We start from the raw sequence: 21396 nt of genomic DNA, 5'->3' as shown, positions 1-21396 counted from the left end.
TGGGGCCTAATCGTGTATAAATGTGTGTTGCGTGTCGATTTAGTGATAACCCTATTGCACAAATAAATAATGAAGAACAATTGAGGGTAGTTAGAAGAACTAGAAGATTCTTCAGTCCCTTCGAGACCGCATACGTTGCAATACATCCGAAACGTCGACGTATTGCATCATAGTCAAAGTTTAAATCAGTGTATACATTATTCATTGTTAAGAAGAAGAAGATCGTACCAAAAGATCTACTCACGAGGTCCCAGGTAATTCTTACAGGTAATTCTGGGGGGTTTCTCAGAATACCCATACCAGAACCAATTTAGAAAAGTTCATTTTCCAAATTGGTCCTACCGGGAATTGAACCCGGGACCTCCTCACCAAGTGCCCACAATGTAAGCTTTTATTAAGTACGTGTTAGTATGTATTTTGAAAACTAATTAAAGTAAAGGGTTTTATTGATCGAAGATGTAGGTTGAAGAAAAAGCCTTTTGAAATGATTGTAACCATCAGTTAGTGATTACTGTCGTGGACATTTGCGATACTAAAGTATGATCAATAATAATGCAAATGCCTTGCCACCCATCAAAAAATCTTCAGTATTCTTTCTATTTTCCCGATATTTCGGAACGGTTGCACGCTCCATGGTCACGAGTTGACTGGACGGCGACAGATGACAGCTTTAAGAGCAGACATATCTGTCTACCCTCTTGCGTTGTCGACGACTACCTTCATCGCCATTTGTTGTGGCGTTACCATTGTCACTCACTTTTTTTACACAAACCACACTCACTGTATCCACACGCGAAACTGAACTCGAGGTGTTTTTGTTTTTATTACTGCACGCACTAAGGACCGGATTCCATGCACTGGACAGTTTAAAACCATCATCACGGTTAAATGTTTTGTACTTCGTGATCTCGATGGCTTCTCGTACCAACCGTGGTATGTAGTGACGTTGTGTCGAGAATACCTGGGGGCTATGCAACTCGATCCAGTGGTTAATGTCAGTCTGTGTGAGATCTTGTGCTATAGCCGACTTCTGTGCATTGTTTTTTACTGCTCGGATGTGTTCCTTTATACGATTGACAATAGTTCGTTTAGTCTGACCGATATACGAGCTCCCACAACTGCAGTTTACTTTATAGACACCCGGTGTTTGTGAAGGAAGGGGGTCTTTTGGTGAACGTAACATTTTTCCTATTCTGGTTAAGGGGGTGAAAACAGTTTTTATGGAAAACTTCCTTAGCAACCTGGCTATTTTATCTGTCACCTCTTGTACATAGGGCAGAAAAAATTTGGCAGCTCACCTGTTATTTGTAGCTGTATGGTAAAACGTTTTGTATGTTTGAAGTCCGATAGTATACTATTTCGACTATTGAATGAATTAAAAATGCAAAACTTCTTGGAACTGCTGATTTTATTATAAAGGAAAATAATTATTAGGCGCTTCTATAAAAATTCATAACAAATTATAATTGTAATTTTTTGGATGTTATGTTAAATTTTGGGTAGGTTTTGATTGTTTTTGAGATATTTAAGATTCGATTCCTTACGTTCGAATACACTCAAGAAATTGGATAGAATCTTGCAGTTTTGATAGCTTTCATCGGAATTTAAATTATGAATTATATCGAATGTAGTACATTCAATAGTGTACACTGAATATCACTGTATATTTTTGTCTAAATTGTGGCTATCGAAATTGTTATTAATGACTTGTCATTTCAATTAATATTAAAGGAATTAATGTATTCAAAAATTAAGTGAAGATAAAAAACATATATCAAATTAATATATATACTTATAATAGACTGTTCGAAACAACATTTTAGTACTAAGTAGGAACATACTGATAATCAGTTCAAAGGCGATTTGCATAATGATGTCTGTAGTTTACGACTTAACTAACTACAACAAAAAAATTAAAATAATACTTTCTAGAAGACAAAATAGTCTTCTGGTAGAGCTTACTGAAACAAAAAGCTATATATTTTTTTTAGTAATTAAGTTACCTATTTAGTAGTACTAATCATTTTTATCAGATATTTAAATTATTGACACAATTTTAAGAAGAATCTAATATGAGCATATTATGCTTATCATGAAGAAAAAGAACAATCAATGAATTAAAACAAAATGGTCTTCTGATACAGCTTATTGAAACGAAAAGCAATATATTTTTTTAGTAATTAAGTTACCTGAAAAGCCGTGGTAGCGTAAAGGTTTGGTCTACCGCCTCTCAAGCAGAAGGTCGTGGATTCGAATCCGGAACTGGCACCTCTGAGTTTCTCAGAATTTTGTGCGAAATTTAATATGAAAAATGGGAACTCCCGCAACTGCAATTAATCTTGTAAACGCCCGGAGAGTGAAATGGTGGGCAGACAGAACGCGTCACACCGGAAAGAGTCCTATTTACGTTTTAGTCCTTTCCTATTTCTGCCGCCAAGCAGTAATGTCAGCATTACTGTGTTCTGGTTTTGATGGGTAAGGGTGCTGGTGAAATTACAGGAACATGGGACGTGTCCACTTATGTCTCAGGGTGACGAGCGCAATGACAGTGCCCACCAGATCTTTGCGATTCAAAGCGCTGAGTGGCACTGCAACTGTTAAGGACAGGCGTGTAGCTTACTACCAGACACACGACATGTTCGTCTCGTCACTTGATACTATAAAAAAAAAGAGTTAAAGAACATGTCGCGGCTGTTAGGAACCGTCCGCTCAATAAGTCTGCAATTTCGAGCATTTGTTGAATTCAGGACCAAACCACTGGATTGAGCTTCATAATCCCAAGATCTTTTCTACATAACGTCATCACTATAGTACAATCGAACGTGAAGCTATTGAAATAAAAAAAAAACACCGTAATTTCAACCGAGAAGACGGTTTTTAAACTTTCATCTAGTAGGATCCAGTTATCAGCAAATGTAAACGACATCAAGTATCGCCCGACAAATCGCCAGGTATCGTGAGTGTTGTGCGTCGGTCTAGTGACAACCCTAGTGCACAAGTAAATAATAAAGACCAAGTACGGGCAGTTACAAAAACTCGCACGGCTAGAAGATATTGACACCCGCCTCTTCACTCCCTTCGAGACCATGGACGTTACAATACGTTCGAAACGACGGGATAATTAAAATATATTTTATACGTGACTAAGGCCCGAACTAAAAATTAAATAATTTGTGAAAATCGTGAAAGTTTAAATAAAAAAAATGTCATATCAATAAATCATTATTGTGTTCAGGTATATTGATATTAGTAATTGGAATACCAATATCAGCCATTTGGAGAGTTCTTATAAATAAGATTTTTATAACGTAAGATGATTTCGTCAACACTTGTGGAGAATCTGCAGCTAGAGGCAAATATTATCAGGTATTGATTGTGCATTATCACAATTTGGTTGTATGGGAACCATTTCCCATTCCCATTGGAGTTCTCTCATTGCTATGTAAAATCACTGCGTTATTATCGCTATCAATTTGATCTGTAGTTGCCTGCAAGAGTGAAATACTTTTACAGTGATTGCCAGGCGGCCAAAGTTTTTCTGACAGTTCGTAGTCGACCAGTGTCTCTAGCGCTTTGAAATTCAATTCACTTATTCGTACTGGTGAATTAGAATTAGAGGTATGTAATATAAAATATGCTCTTTTTCATTTTAAGTTGGTCGCTTCTGCAGTCCCGATTTTTTCTTTCGGCACAATTAAATGATCCTTAGAAAAAACTGAATCGATCAAAATTTAAAAAATGACATTTTATACATTTCTTAGTATTATAATTATGAACTCACGCTTGACCAAATAAAAAGATTTATAATGGTTCCTAAGAAGTTTCCTAATATCTCCTACGGTTACGGATTTCCCCATTATCCCAGCAAAAAAAAAAACATACTGTGTATTAATGATAAGAGTAATTAAATCAAAGATGCATAAATTACATTGTTTAAAAAATATATTAAATTTAAAACAAAAAAAAATTGTGAATTATCTACTAGTACCTAGAGAATTGTATACGTTTTCACCAACGTTAAGTACCGAAATTGGTGATTCTGGTGATGTTTTAAACATTTTTATCTACGTAAATAATCGAAACCATCACTTTCGATTATGATAAAAAAATGTTGCTATGTAAATAATCGAAACAAACAGTTTCGATTAAAACATTAAGATAGTTCCATAGTAAAAGTATTGAAACTACGACTTACGATATAACTTATTGCTAAAACTCCGTTGTATAAAATAGAAACTTCGAGTTTCGACTGTTTACTCGGGTAATGCGTAAAAAAGAGAATTCAAACAGATTATTACATGAAAATACTTACAATTCCTCACAAATCTAGTGCGTATATCTTACTTAATATATATAATGTAAATACCCGTAATGGGTATTAATTATAATTATGATCAAATAATAAATCTAAAAAACTGGCCTGGAACAGTGTTTTGTACTTGAATTTGGATGGAATTACTTCCATTTTGACAAAATTCAATACGTTGGATGATCTTGTACGTCCTTTATGTATCTTGAAATAGTAGTTACACTTATTTACTTAAAATGTGTAACGCATAACCATTATTTTAGCGCATTCATAACCAATAAATGACAAATAACAGGCGAGCGGTCGGCGCGGGGCGGAGTAAATAATCGATAGTCCTAGTTGCGTCCGGCTCACTTACTTTCGCGCGCTTTCAGTTCCCGCCTAAACGGATGAAAGTTGAAATACGCGAGTTTACGAGGGAGCAGCGGCAGACATTTGATAATTTACGTGTTGCTAAAATGAAAACTAATAAAATTTTATGTTTTGTTGTTTTCCCTATCGAAAGATAATACTATTAAATGCAGATTACGCTAATAAAAAAAGTGTATTTTTTAAGTTTCGATTGTATACGTAGGGACAGTCAAAAAGTGTTTAGGGATCAAGCACGTTTTTGCCAATTAAACTGAAAATTTGTTTTTTTTAAATTAATCTTGTAACACCAGGTAAAAGAAATATTAGTAACCTCACCTTGCCGCTAGATGGCGTTGGGATCAAAATAGAACGCGCTATCGAACTCTTAACTACTGTGTGTTGCCATTTAAGTTGCAAATGGGCATTGCTTTGTATCGAATCATAGGGCCTATGAGTGGCACTCCGGTACTTCCACCTGCTGGGATATTTTAGAATCGCCGGCTGCCGCTTCCACCGGGTGGGACGGTTAGCTGACATCGACGATGAGTGCTCTGCAGTGTCTTATGTCGATCATACAACTATATCAATAAAAACAGTTGAACAGTTAGAGACTCCAAGCGTCTTTCTTTACCCTCCCTAGCTACGTATAGAAAGAAGAAGACAAACGAGCAGACGAGCCACTTGATGAGAGGTGGTTATCGTCGCTCTTGGACATTTGCAACAGCATTTGAAAGCCCTGTAAACAAAAGCGCTTTTTGAAGAACCCTATGTCATTGCGCAAAGCGCAGATGTAGCCTTATTATCTGTGCCATATTCCTTACCTAAAAGCCCAAAAAGTATTTAACAGCTGTTTTTTATATCGCGATTTGAGAAGGGTCTCTATAATAAAAGTTGTTTAGTATTATGAAAACAGCGTTAGTTACGTTTGCAGAACCTCATACAAAGGGTCCATAACCCACAACTCTGCTGAAGATATGATACGTAATAAATGGCGGGCTGCCCCTTTTCTGCAAGTCTTGGCTAATTTATGTCTGCCGTTTGTCGTCGACCGATGTCGGCCATCCTTCTAAAGGGTTTATCCTATACACCTGTGACCTTTATTTAGTTACCGTCCACACAAAACCTTACACATGTTGTTTCTTTGACCTGAATGGTGACCATAGTCGCTCAATAATTAAGAGCGGTTAGATACGTTGACATTCAGCAGCGATGCAAACGCGGTGCAGTAGAGATGCAGTGGCTAATTGTCTACCCTTGTACAATTTTAAGCACCGATGCAAGCGCGCATCTGCGCCGATACAAACGCGCGATTGCATCGCTACACTTGGGTTTTATAGGCGATTGCATCGATGCAATCGCGCGTTTGTATCGATGCAGTCTCGCGTTTGCGTCGATGCAATCGCTCTAAGATTTACAAAGACATAGAAATGAAAAATGTTTGCTTATAACGCAAGACCTTAGAGCGATGCCACACAGCCCTGTCGGAGTTTTGCGTTTCAACGCCCCGAATGCCACACGAGCAATGATATTTTTTTTCTGAAGGACACTCTGCAGTTCACCGCTGATGGTCTTGACTGCGCCACCGTATGAAATGGTGAACCTAATCTGTGTATTTGTCAACTCAATATTCGTCCATAAACATATCTGTATGTAATTTAATGATAAGCACATCGATTTCAATTAGTAATGACTATTTTACGATCTAAAATATTAATGAAATCAAAATTCTTAATTAAAAATAATAAGGAAATGAAACTTTTTTTCCGCATTTAAATCGCGTATATTTGTTTCTTCCAACAAACCAACGTTTCGGGCCCTTTACAGGTCCCATGGTCACGGTTGACTGAGGTGGTACAGTCTTCGACCAGTTATGTCTAATATTGATGCAAACCACCCTATTTTTTCACTATAGTTACAACAGTTATTAATTAAATACCTTATTTTTAATTTTACAAAGACAACATTCCAATTTACGCTACATTAAGTTTCACAAATTATTTTATTGAATGAATTTTTATTAAGTTCAATTTATTATTAATTAATAATAGAAATTAGAATAAATTAAAACATATTCATTAGTACTGCAGTCTTATGTCTGTTTGAGATTTTTCGACGACGACGACGATTTAAATCCGGAAAAACAGTTTAATAACCTAGAATTAATGTTGAATTGTTCATATCTGTTTATTATAATTACTTAATGTATTGTTAATAACATAAATTATTATAAATTGAAATGTTCAATTGCAATGCCCGAACAGAGTCCATATACTGTCACTGTGATAATGTCAATATTACACAAATTGTACAAGCAGCAGTAATGAATAAATAAACAAATTTCAGTCAGAGAGTGTTTTATAGTATTGTACCCGTGTTTTATACCATTGTTTTTTGTTACAGATTTTCCGTCTCCTTTCTACTTGCTACTTCTTTTGGCTCTTTGTTGTACTTGGAAAAATATTTGACGTACAGACAAACATGCAAACATCGACAAATATGACCGTCTGCACATGGAGGCAAATAAATTGAAATAATGAATATGACCTGATAGTGTGGACGGTTAACTTGCGTATTTGCCTATTTGACACCAAGAAACCAACCGGCGCGCGGTACAGCGAGTGTGGTGTTTGCTGTGTTTGTTGAATTGACAAACAAGGGAAATACTTTGTTACATATGCTGTTTACGGATGGTGATTGTTTGCCAAATATATCAAATACACAAATACAAATAGTCGTGTGAAGTGCTACCACGCGACATAAAGTACCTACACAAGTCCCACATGCTTATAGTTTCACTGCACACTGTTCGTTTTTTGAGAGCTATGCAAACATTTCGGAATATATTTGAGATAATCTCAGTACAGAGTACTAAAAAAACCGACCTCAAAAGTACGTGGAATTACATCTATTTGCTAAGTTTCATTGAAATATCCCTTAGTTCGCCACTATACAGGACTTGATACTGGAGATAATAAAAATAGGTTCTCACTACGACACTACCTACTCAAAGTATATCGAGAGAAGAACGCCTTGAATCGGAGAAATAGCAAAATCAAGCAAATAATTGCTAAAAGTAAGTGCTCCTAAATTAAAGTCAGGCGCTATTTATAGAAATGAATCTTCATGCGTGAACAGCCACCCTTTGAGGTGGTTGATTTTCTTCAAAATAAAATGGGACCACTATGGAATTACCCTCTTTCCAACAAAAAAAGAATCATGAAAATCGGTTCACAAATACCGGAGTTATCGCGTAACATACATACAAAAAAAAACAAAAAAGAACATACAGTCGAATTGAGAACCTCCTCCTTTTTGAAGTCGGTTAAAAAATGATTAAAACTAACCGTATTTTCTTCGTTTGCTACCGTTTAGTGTGCCAAATGTAGTTATAAGGGCGATAGCCAGCTACCATAAACCCACATAGAATATGAGAAGAAACAAATACATGTAAAAAGATGATAATATCATGCAAGCGACGATATTTTTCCTGAATAAATTCAACGTTTGAAATATTGAAAGCGTATGTAGAGTAGAATTTATGAATTGAATTACGCAAACGAAACCTTTGCCCTTAATATATATATAAGTAGTATAACCATGGACTTATAACTCAAAAGGACTTCTAATTGCGATATAAGACAGCATAGTTGGGTATTTTATTAATATCCATTGGTTCATCAGTGGTCGAATAAATATTTATTCCATTATTAAATTTCTTTTTTTATTGCGAGTGTTGAAGCGGTAAGATACCGCACAAGAGTCATTGGTTCTTTTGTTAATTTTATAATGAACTATGGTTCTACATTTTGAAGAACAAGGATAACGGTATGAAATTGCTTATGTAACTATCTTTGTCGTTTAATCATCGCCGCGAAAACAAAAAAAAAGGCTTTTGTAGTAGTAGCTATTTTTGTAAGTAATTTGTTTCACATTGACGATCTGCAATTTATCAAACCTACTCTAATTTCTAGTAACAACAAACTAATTAACTAGATGGCGCTTATTCCACTGATTTTTAATGACAATGCCGGCTATTTTTTATTTTGTTTAGGATTAGCGCCATCTACCCGTATTAACAAGAGTTAATTTGTAAATTAGTTTATACACACAATGCCATCTATTGGCTCTTTATCTGAATTTAGCTCGTGGTCAATATTTGAGTAATTTAACAATATGTAATTATTTGTATATATAGCCTACATTGATTTCTCTCGTGAGTCAGGGTGCAATTTGTGGTTGTCTATACGTGTGTCCGCGACACTGGGTTTCCCTAGTGCAGGACTATGAGTGTGAGCGTTATTTATTTATTAATACTATTTTCAACTTATTTTTATGCCTCTAAAATTACACTTAAAACAGACAACGTCTCCTAGTGAATTAAAAAAAAACTATAATTTTTGGATTTCAGAATGAATTATTTTCATCTCTATATAACTGACTTTCAAGGCGCTGGTTCTACAGCACGATTTTCTGAAGTCCAAACTTTCTAACTAATCGAGCTTTATGGCCATCGTAAAATGCGATCACCTCGAAAGTTTGTTTATTTAAAATAGTGCTTTTTGTAATGGCTCCTTGTGAAAGAGTTCGTCTAGAGAATTACTGCCACCGCACCTACTTCTCGCACTAAGCAGTACATAACCATTACTGTGTTCCAGTTTTGAAAGGTAAGTAAGTACCTACGCTTGTGGTAATTACAGGCACATGAGACTAGTATGCAGTGCGCCTCAGGTCTCTGTGATGTAAAACCTTGAGTGGAACTGCAGCTGTTCAGGGTAAACGTGTCGCTTACCACGAGGCGCACGACTTGTTTAAACGTTACATGATGTCATTAAAAAATAGTATTTTATGCAACCGTTGCCTAATGAGGGTTCTTAAAGTCGAGCACCGTGTTTGGACCTAAGTAATGTACCTGACTTTATGACCTAATTATGTAATGATTGCATACAATGCTTTTTCTACGCGCAAATAAAATAATGGAACATATTATTATGTATATTTCGTTAACAATCCATGACAACAAACGCATTATTTTTTCAAATAAAACTTTAACCCATTTATTAGGGTAGGCGAAAGTTACACCATACAGCCTTTTCATATATTTAGATGAAAGCCAAACAAACGCTACAAAACAAAAAACCAAAGATAGAACAAAATTGGCCAAGTATACCGCATATATTTTAGCAAATATTTTTTTTTTATAAAGCTGCCTGGGCGCTTAGAATAATAACGCATAGAATGATAGTTTCATATCAAATGAACTGTCACAAGTGAGGCAAAAATCAAATTCATGTGGGCTAGTTTTAGTAGTAGGTTAATTTTCGGATTTAGTGAAAATTTATATAAAAATACAAGTTGAAACGCGTTACTTCCTTGTGGAACGTGATGTTAGTATCTATTTTATGTTTGTCTAACGTATTTTTACACTCATTTACCGCACATTTCGTCATTTTTAGCTAAAACTCTTGAGCTGTTCGCGGTGCAAGTTGACCTTGAGCACTGACGGCCCGCCCGCTCGTGTGGACCCTTTGGGAGCGCCTCTGTTATAATTTGCCTCACTTAGCGTGTGTGGACTAGGTTTCTATGCGTTATTATTCTAAGCCTGGGCATTTAGCCCAGTGGCAAAACTTTTAGGCCAATTTAACCAATCAAGAGGCAGTTTAACGTTTGAGTAGCGTATTATTGATATTTTAATTATCATAAAACGACGTTCTTTTTTGAAACTCATAGTTTTGAGAAATAGAGACGAAATGTCATTTAATTTGTTTGAAAACTATTCTTACTAGTATTTATGTGGTCTGTGTATTCTACCACATCACTACGGTGACAACTGCGCTCCAATTGACCAGGCCGAATTCGAAACATTGACGGGTGTCGTTAATTGTTTCACTTCAAAACGACCAGTTTAACTTGAACTTTGCTATATTGGACGAAAATTTAAAAATTACATGTTTAATATTTAATAACCGATGAAACGTGATTCCGTTTGATTTGTTATTAGATGTCTTGCTGTTGTTCCCACAACACCGAATGGAACAGCCTCCCATGGTTAGGGATATTATCTTTATTACAATACATACAGAATATTTTTGGAATATACGGAGACGTACACACAGGTCAGTTGTGGGCGCTGTACTATTTCAGTTTCTAGTTTGTGATTTCAGTACAAACGAGAGGTGATATTTAAAAGTGATATAAGGTCCATTTGTCTGACTATGTTATGTTATGTACTCGATGTGTATCCAGTACTATAATACTCATTATAGTTCTATGTACAATTGTAATGAAATTTTTCATCTCAGTGGCGAGTAAGTACATTAAACGCTAGAATTTTGATTCAAAACTAAAAACAGCGCCTTTCTTATATGGTTTATGAAATTATAATTGACAGATTAAAGTACAGGAGTAGAAAAACTACATTTTGATTGTTACAAGATACTCCCAAATTCTGATCACATCTTACTTAATTAAGCATTATAATATACATAGGGTGCACTATAAGTTTCCGGAACAGGCCACTTACATAAACAATATTTAAAAAGTAATTACAACATTTGAAAATGGAACTCTTTGGCTGTAGAATACAGTTTGTTTCATCTGACTGTCACTTGTTTTTACGTTGTGTGGTCATTTTAGAAATTGGTTATCTACATCACCATGGATTTAACTCGTGAAAATTTTCGTAGTATGATTTTCTACGACTTTAAGTGTAATGTAACAGCGCAGCGGACCTTCGCTCGGCTTTAAGCTGCTTTTGGCGATGAAGCACTATGCAAGACGACTATTTATAGCTAGTTTGCAAAATTCAAACGCGGTCGTGTGAATCTCAGTGACGAATTTCGTAATGGTCGCCCGTCCACTGCTACGAACAACAAAAACATCGATGCTGTGCGCCTTATGATCAAAACCGACATTCATGTGACATACCATGAGATTCGGGCATCTTTAGGCATAGGCATGAGTTAAATACAATCAATACTACACAAACATTTGAGTGTGAAAAAGCTGTGCTCTCGGTACATTCCACACTATTTGACTGAGGCTCAAAAAACGGATCACGTCACTAGGTGCAATACCATGCTTACCAGTTTCAACGAAGGGGCGTCAAATTTGGAATGGGATATGGTAACAGGTGACGAAACACGGATTTATAGTTACGATCCCAAAACAAAGCAGCAATCGAGCGTATGGGTCTTTCGAGATGAGCCGAAACCAACCAAAGTGGCGTGCATGCAAAGATCCTCTAAGCGGATGATGGCTTCTTTTTTTAATAAAACTGGACACGTGGCTACTGTTGGTTTGGAGAATTGTAGTACCGTGAATACTGATTGGTACATGACCATTTGTTTGCCGGAAATTATCGGCAAACTCCGTAGAACTAACCGTAAACGTCGTATCATCTTGCACCACGATAATGCCAGTTTTCACACGGCCAGACAGACAAATAAATTTTTGAAGGTGAACAACGTTGACCTTATGAGCCATCCCGCGTACAGGCCCAACCTGACACCTTGATTGATTTTTATTTATTTCCAAAAATTAAGAACCAGTTACGCAGTCAACGATTTTCATCACGTGAAGAGGCTGTCGAAGAGTATTTTCAGAGATTGTCACGGAGAAGTGGCATAAATGTTTTCAAAATTAGTTCATTCGTATGAAAAAGTGCATGCAACGCTGACGGAGAATATTTTGAGAAACAATAAATTCATTTCTGACCATTTTATACTATTTTTTTCTTCTTCATTCCGGAAACATAGTGCGCCCCACGAATAAACAACATTAAGTAACCAGTACAATTATATTACAATTAATTTAAATATTAAATATATATATATTTACTTTCATATAATTACTTTCATTTATTTAATAATCAAAGTGTTGTAGGCAATTGCATAATTTAATAGACGTTATTTTAATTCATATTGATTTTAACTTCTTAATTATTGTCACATATTGTGCTAAAGGCTACGAGTTGTTCATTCGGGGCTTCATCACGTTTTATTAAAAATGTTTTAGTCATAACGTTCAAATTATAATAATTTAATTAGTCAATTATTAAACATTGAAATTACGTAACATTATTTATACACTGAAGTCGTCGGATGCAATTAAAAGTATTTGTTTTGACAGTAATTGTATTTACATTTTAATTTTGTGATTACCAATTACACCGCTAGATGCCATGGTTAGAAAAGAGGGTTGTGAGATTTTGAGCGGGTAACAAACAAGTCTCTTGAACTATTTTGGTGTCATAACAAAACCTTACAGAGTACTAAAAAACCGACCTCAAAAGTCATTCATCTCCTAATTTGCCACCTTTAGAGGTGGAATATTTTCTTGAAATTTACATGGGACCACATCTGAGGTACCTTCTTTCCAACAAAAAAAGAATCATCAAAATCGGTTCACAAATGGCGTAGGAATTATCGCGTAACATACATACAGTCGAATTGAGAAACTCCTCCTTTTTTTAGTCGGTTAAAAAAGGGAATAAACGGATTCCAAGTACTACCTGTTTTCCAGCGCTTTTCTCCTGAGTTTTAACATCACAGATGACAATAAAGCTGCCAGTTGTACTTTGTCTCTTGTATTATATTGTTTTTATCTGAGATATTTACATCTCCAATTAAATTATTAATACAAAGAAAAATTCCTTTGCTTTGACAGACAAGGTCTGTTTTGCCAATGTAGGACTACAACTCTACCAGTTGTGCTTCAGATCGTTGCCTTAGATTCCCAAAGACAGGAATTTTTCTTTGTGTTCGATCTTTGTATTAATAATTATAACAAAGTAGAGGAGTAAGTTCATAAAAAAATACAATCTCCTATTGTAAGGTTTAGTTGTTGTTGTTTTTTCCATTCTCTCCGTAAAGTAAAGAGCGAAAATTTGACACCATACAGCCAAATCTCGATAAAAAAAATAGGCCGTCTTCTAGTCCATTATTTAGTTCATACGCATTAAGTTAGAAACTCACCGATAAATTAATTTTAATCTTCGTCTGTCACATTGGAAAGATGCCACCGCGTACAATATGTGTTTGACCCATTTTTTCTGCTGTCCTGGCGATATTTTAAGCAAAAAAAAAAGAAAAAGTCGGCAAGTAGTAAATTTAACAGGCATCCAACCATCACGGATTAGCCTTTGAGAAGGGTCCCGATCTCGAAGGGTTTGCTGCCACTACAGTGCGTGACGATTTTATTGATATGCAATAGTATATGCAAGAACTTTTACTTAAGATTCAATGAGGTTTTTGAATGTTTTAAAATAATATACCTTTCGCTTTTTTGTGATACCAAGTGAACAGGCAAAAAAAAACAGTTGCCACTCTGTGCTTTTAAGGGCGCGTTCAAATTAGCCGCTGTAAGACTCGCTGCAACAGTGAGACGACCGCGCGATTTTCACTTTTCATACAATTTCTAGAAGCGCTGCAGTCACGCTCGGTTGCAGTCACGGTTAGTGAGGTGTGCATGCTAATTTTTCAAATTAACTACGATGGACGGAAATTGAGTTGAAGAATTTATAGATAATGCAAAACAACACCCTGCAATATGAAATATCAGTTCCGCGAGTTATTCTAATCGACTGGAAAAAAAAATTATTGACAATTTTGAAACTAAAACTACAAATGAAAAAGGTGCTATGTTTAAAACTGACTGAAACTGGTGAAGTGTGTGCCCCAAGAACTCTAATCCAAGACCATATCTTTTGGTTCTGAATACAAGTGTGAGGAAGTGTTAAACAAACGTAAAAATTTCGTAAAAATCCATAAACATGGAGAAAACTATTTACAAATATTTTTCGTACATCAAGTTTTGTAACGTTTTGTAGTTTTGTTTTTTTGCTTTTGCACATCGCATAACTGAGTCGAAAGACAAAACATCACTAAAAATTTGGTCGCACGTCAGCAGCGCGACAGCTGCGCGAATGCAGCGCTTCTAACTTTCTATGATAAGACGCATACTTACTCATCATCATCATGTTTTATTTCTTCAATAAAAAGTCTTATCTTAGTAGCAGTAGAGTTCCTTGTGAAAGAGTTAGTCCAGGGAAGTACTGCCACCTTACCTATTTCTGCCGCCAAGCAGTAATGTCAGCATTACACCTTTGTAAGTGATACGATTGTACACATTGTAAGTGATACGCTTAATCATAACATTTGCAGTGCGACTCAGAGCTTTAAACGTCAGTCAGACACAGTAGACAACGAGCCCTATAGCTGCATTAATCAACTTTTAAACCGGAATGGGTTAACGATAATGGCTCTATGATAAGACGCACACTTACTTATCATTACCATTTGTTCAATAAAAAAATAAGGTAAGGCGTATTGCATACGCCATGTTTTGTTTTCTATTAATTAATCAAAAATACAAAAATAGACGAGCCGAAGCGTTTTCATCCGAATTTAAAAAAAAGGAGACAATCACAATATTCGATTGTATTTAAATTTTTATGAAATTGATATTCAATTATTTTTTATGTGAAATTGCTGCACTAGAATTATAAATATAATATTTACAATTCAGAAAGTAGACATAAATGGAGTGACTTCTTTGGGTTCTCCGGTAAAAATGGGTGTCCGCAGGGCTCAACACTTCTTTATTATAACTTTCACATTTCTCATTTATATTAATGATCTGCCATTCTTTGTTAAGAACCCTTGCGAAATAGTATTGTTTGACGACACATCCTTGATTTTTAGAAACAGACAGACATGACGTTAAGTATGAAAATATTAACGATACCCTCTCAAAGCTAGTTCATTGGTTTAACGCTAACAATTTATTGTTCAATGCCAAGAAGACAAAGTGTGTTAAATTTGAATTGCCTAATGTAAAATCGACTAGTCCAATTATAGAAATAAATGGAGAAAAGTTAGACCTTGTTAATAAAGCTGTCTTTGCTGCATACGCAGTCCGTAGAATACGTGAGCTTACCGATATTGCTACTGCTAGATTAGTTTACTTTAGTTACTTTCATAGCATAATGTCCTACGGGATTCTCATGTGGGGTAAAGCGGCAGATATATAAACCACATTTGTGTTGCAAAAACGAGCGATTCGTACTGTTTAGGTTCTCGGATTTTTCTCAGAAAAAAGTTTAAGAAGACTAGTATCATGACTGTGGCATCACAGTACATTTACTTTAAATATTTTGTATACCCGTAAAAATATACATAATTTCATGAAGAAAGATGATATCCATAATATTAACCTTATAACTAAGTCCAAACTCATGGTACCACGGTTTCGTTTAACTAAGGTAGACGATTCTTTTATGGGGAACTGTATACGGTTTTTTGTTTACAATAAGATTCCAGAGAATATATTTAGATTATCATTTCCTAAGTTTAAAACTTACATTAAAAGTATTTTAATTGATAAGTCTTATTACGAAATTGAAGAGTATGTATTAGATAAAGAAGTATGGAAAGACAACCAGAGTCTAGTATATAAGCGTATTCCATAGCATTTAAGTTTAATTGAAAAGAGCCATCCCTAGAGTTTCTTGCTTTTCTTCTCAGGGAGGTCAGCGTAGTGAACGAGCAGTAGCTTGAAAAATGACGTTTTCAAGTGTAAACATTTTACCTATTGAATAAATGATTATTTCATTTGATTTGACTAGTTTGTTATAATATAATTATTATATTATTACTTTTAGCCGTAGCGCCATCTATGAGAAAGCTATGAAAGTATTTCGTCACCCAGTTATATCTAACTAACAGCTGTAAAGATATACCTTTACAGCTACCAGTCCCGGCTAGAGATGTCGCTACTGTTTTTAAATTTTTATTGAATTGATATTCAATTATTTTTTATGTGAAATGACTCCACTAGTTTGTTACTACTTAATTATTACTACAAAGATTAGTTGTAAATAAATAAAAGTTAGTAAATAAATGTGGCAGTTTACAAAAATACTTGCCACAAGTATTCATTACTTAAGCAAGAACTTTGTTATAAAACTGTGCTTGTGCACTAAACAGTTTACTTTCTTTTTTCTTTATTTCTTTTTAATTAACTTTTGCATAACGTTTATGCAGTAGACAAATGACAAAAATCCATATTATGCGAAATAAGTAATTTAAATGATAAATGTGTACTAATGTCTATTTATGAAGAGAAAGTCCTAGAGTTTCTTATTTATCCTTCTCAAGGAAATTACGAATATGATGATTTCAAGCGTTACCTATGAAATAAATATTTGGTTCTCAAGAGTGATAATCTCAGTACAGAGTACTAAAAATATCGACCTCAAAAGTAAATGGAATTACATATAATTACCAAGTTTTATTGAAATCGGTTACCGGAAAGTGCGGAAACCCGAATTCACCCCCTAGTTCGCCACTATATAGGACTTGATACAAGAGTTAATAAAAATCGGTTCAAAGTATATTGAGAGAGAAAAATGCCTTGAATTGGAGAATAGCAAAATCGACCATTAAAATAATTGCTCCTTATAATAAAATTTAGGCGCTATTTATAAAAATGAATCTTCAAGCGTGAACAGTCACCTTTAGAGATGGATGATTTTCTTCAAAATTAATTGAGACTACTATGGAGGTATCCTCTTTCCAACAAAAAAAGAATCATGAAAATCGGTTCACAAATACCGGAGTTATCGCGTAGCATACATATAAAAAAACATACAGTCGAATTGAGAACCTCCTCCTTTTTTGAAGTCAGTTAACAAGTAGTCTACAACTTTGTGAACAATTCAAAAAGCTTCGTTCAATCTAAATTCAAAGTCTCTTGCCAACCGCACGACCTGCAAAAACTTTAACTCTCCACTTTTGAAAGACTTAAAAAGAAAACTGCTTTAATATTGAAATTTAATTTGAAAAAAGCTTTTTCGTGTTTGAACCCAGTTCTTGTTTATGTCAGGTGAAGAAACTCACACAGGAACCATATTCATGGAACGAGCTTATACGTTACTACAAGTCGCAATCACGCTTATATTTAATCCCGGAGCCCAAAAAGGGGTGAGTTATGAGACTTTAACAATGGCGCAGGTGAAAGGTGTTGGTCACTATTTCGCCATGGTAGTTTGGTGGAGAATGGTAGACGACTCGTGGGTTGGTAAATAATTGTGTATATATTTTCTTTGAGCTACTTATTTATACTAATTTGGTACGTATGTCTTACTTTTGCCTGCACTAAGACGTGCCTGAATGTCAGAAGAGAGTTGGACATTCTGGCACGTCTGTGGCTGCTACAAGATTTAAACGTTTATCCGGAGCATACATTAAGATTATTAATTCCTAACTTTAAAACCTACATTACATATTTTAATACATATTTTAATTGTCAAAGTCAAATAATAATTTTTTAATGTTTTTAATTGATTCAGTTTTACTAAATTCCATAGCACTTAAGTTTATTTGAAAAGACCAACTCTAGAGTTTCTTCCTCGTTCTTTTCAAGAAAGTCAGCGCAGTGAACGAGCAGTAGCTTTAAAGAGATGTTTACAAATGTTAGTTAATTTTACTTGAATAAATGATTAATTGACTTTGTGGTTCCTAAATGGCTGGACTTTTTTTATGACACCAAGTAACGGGACGAACAAGTCGTGCGCCTGGTGGCAAGCAATACGCCTGTCCATAACAGTTGCTCTGCAACTCAGAGATTTAAATCATAAAGATCTGAGGGGCCTTGCAACTTCGCCCGTCACTTTCAGACATAAGTTGACAGTGACAGTGTTGCAGTGGTCAATATGGAAATCCCTGAATCGTCTCAGGTCACAAGTTATCCGATGTAAAGAAAATGTGAAATGGAGATATTTCAAATCAATCTTACACAAAACCATTGCGTTTGCGGACTCCCACAGAAAGTATGTCGTATTTGCTCTCATGTCCACTGTGTTCGACCAGCTTCACCCGAGAATACCTGCTAACTAGCTAGCTAGCTGCAACAGATAGGGGCATAGAGGTGGCTGCTTATTGGGCCAAAGAATTATAACACTGGTTTTTTATTGGATTTTGTCATTGACTGAAGAGGTACATAAGTTGACAAGTCTCTAGTGACTGTAATGTTTACACACAAAAACAGATAATGTAAGGTTCTTCCCTAGACGAAGTCTTTCATATGGATCTCCACTGCAACAACTGGACTGATCCTAACGCGTTTTTATTAGTTGCAGGCTAATTTATTTTTGACGATTATTGGTTACGCTTCATTGACATTATATCACGGATCTCATCATGGATCTCAGTCATAAAAGGTTTTAGTTAAGTAGCAGTGAGGCTTCTTATTAAAGATTTCGTCCAGGGATGTACTGTGTACCAAGCAGTAATGTGAGCATTACTGCGTTCCAGTTTTGAACGGTAAGGGTGATGGTAAACCTTTTTTTTTGTGATGGTAAACCTACAGGTACATGGGCACTAAGATCTTGACGGTTTAAAGCTCTGAGCAGTGGCGTAGCGTCGACTTCTTCTTCTTCTTTCCAACCCTAAATTTGTTGCCATCTTTATTTTTCACAATTACGAAAGTACATAGTTCGTTCGGGCAGGCTCGGCTGGATTGTTTTTAAATTCGCCTGCCGTCGCCACCTTTGTGTTGTACAGGATATCGCTTAACTGTATTAATTAAATAAGGTAACCTTGATTTAATGCTGCAACTAGGACAGTCTGCAGCCTACCCAGCACTTCCAACTACTTACAATACAACAATTTAAGCTCACTAAATTGGTCTGCACGACTTGTTGGCATTCGATGGTGGCTTTATTGACTTACACAGGGTAAACTGTTTTTTAAGGTGGGTTTTCTACATTTTAATTTAATATTTTATATGATGACCAAGCGGGCTGAAATAATTATTAAGATTATAGGGTCGCACATAGTCCACAAGCTTAATGATGAAGCTTGCTGACGAAACTCCATAAAACACACATTATTTAACATGGACAAGTAGGGTTAGTCCCTTACATTATATTTAAAATAAAAGGTCCATTAACAATGTAAGGCAGGTCTCCCGCAAGGTGGACAAATGCGATAAGAGCGCACACAGGTCGACATACAATGTCGTGTTATTCATAGGACTAGATAAATAAAGAAACATAGTCACCACGTCTGTAGTGTACGAAAAGAAAAGAAGATTAACAATACAGGGTGTTGGAAAAAAGTACCAGCGTAATTTCTAATGTAATTAATTTACTATAGATCACTGCGTTCCGGTTTTGATGGATAAGGTTGCTGGTGAAGTTACAGGCACATGGGACTTGTCAACTTATGTCTTAGGGTGATGGGCGCCGTGGCAGTGCCCCTCAGATCTTTGCGATTATTAGCTCTGAGTGACACTGCAACTGTTATGGACAGGCGTGTCGCTTACCATTAGGTACAGAACTTGTTTATTCCAACACTTGGTATCATAAAAAAACTGTATTCTAATAGTTCGCTGCTCATATGCTGGATTCATACCCCAGTCATCATCTATAATGTCGATGGGAAAACGTGGTGGTTTTTGTTGTGGTATTTTTATTTTCGCTAAAACGTTGAGATGTATGTGATATTATGATGCAACATTATCATAATCGTTATAACAAGTGCTTTTTTAGATGTGTTATGTCCTCAGTAAGGATGACGGTGTAACCAACTGTAATTTGTCAACGTGTATAAATAACATTTATTTTTTATTGTTCGAATTTCCTTCGTGGACTTTCAAATTTCAAATTCAAATTGTTAAAAATTAACTTTGACAGTAATGCAGAACTAGCGATATCATCGTTTCAATGAACAACGTTACCAGGAAATGATCAATGATTTTTTATTTGAAAACATGATTGGCACTAACTCAGACGACATTATTTGAACAGAATAGTCCTACATTCGAATGTCATTTGTCAAAAACGGCCTAGGTGGCCATTAACCCGAAATAATTTTTAAAAAATATTGCCAAAAAACATTTTTTTATATAACAAAGAAATTTTTCGAAAAAAAAAACCTGCACTCTTAGAAAAACACCCTTTATAAATATAAACATACTTTCTTGGAATAATAATCGAATATATTGTCCTCTACTCACTAACTGTGGATTAAGACTGTCTATAGGACGAGGAGTTCTCAGAGAAATTTTTGATTCGGTGCCCGAAGGATTTCCTTAGCGCTATGAGATGGGGTTCTTCAAAAAGCGACTTAACAAAGCTCTCAAAGGCTATCCACGCAGGTAATCTGGTGTTTCAGGTTTTTTTTAATAATACTAAGTGACGGGACGTACAAGTTGTGCACCTGGTGGTAAGTGACACGGCTGCCATAATAGTTGTAGTGCCACCCAGAGCTTTAAATGACAAATATATGAGGGATACTCCAACTGCGCCCATCACCTTGAGACTTGTCGTCTTGTTGTCAACTTACACAATTCCCATGTTCCTGTAATTTCACGAGCACCCTTCGATACCGGCAGGTATACAGTAATGTTTACATTACTGCTTGGCGGCAGAAATAGGTAAGGTACCAGTACTTCCTTGGACGAACTGACGACCGGATGACGTAACAAGATGCTCATTATGAAATCGCGATGAGTGGAGAAAGGGAAGTGAGGCCTTAGTCCTGCAGTGAGATAGATACTGATAAGTAAAAAATACATTTTTTTTCTTAATTTTCTCGAAAACTATGAGACGCAGAGAAAAATTAAGACGAACACAAAGTGTTTATTTAAGTCTAATCTATCCGAAGCATGCATTACAAACAATTTACACCGAATTATAAACAAGCAATTCTATGTCCAGTTTTCATAGTACCCGT

This window comes from Hyposmocoma kahamanoa, unplaced genomic scaffold (assembly GCF_003589595.1).
Source record: "Hyposmocoma kahamanoa isolate Upper Pololo Valley unplaced genomic scaffold, ASM358959v1 95, whole genome shotgun sequence".
In the NCBI taxonomy this organism is placed as follows: domain Eukaryota; kingdom Metazoa; phylum Arthropoda; class Insecta; order Lepidoptera; family Cosmopterigidae; genus Hyposmocoma; species Hyposmocoma kahamanoa.
This window is presented reverse-complemented; position numbering follows the sequence as displayed.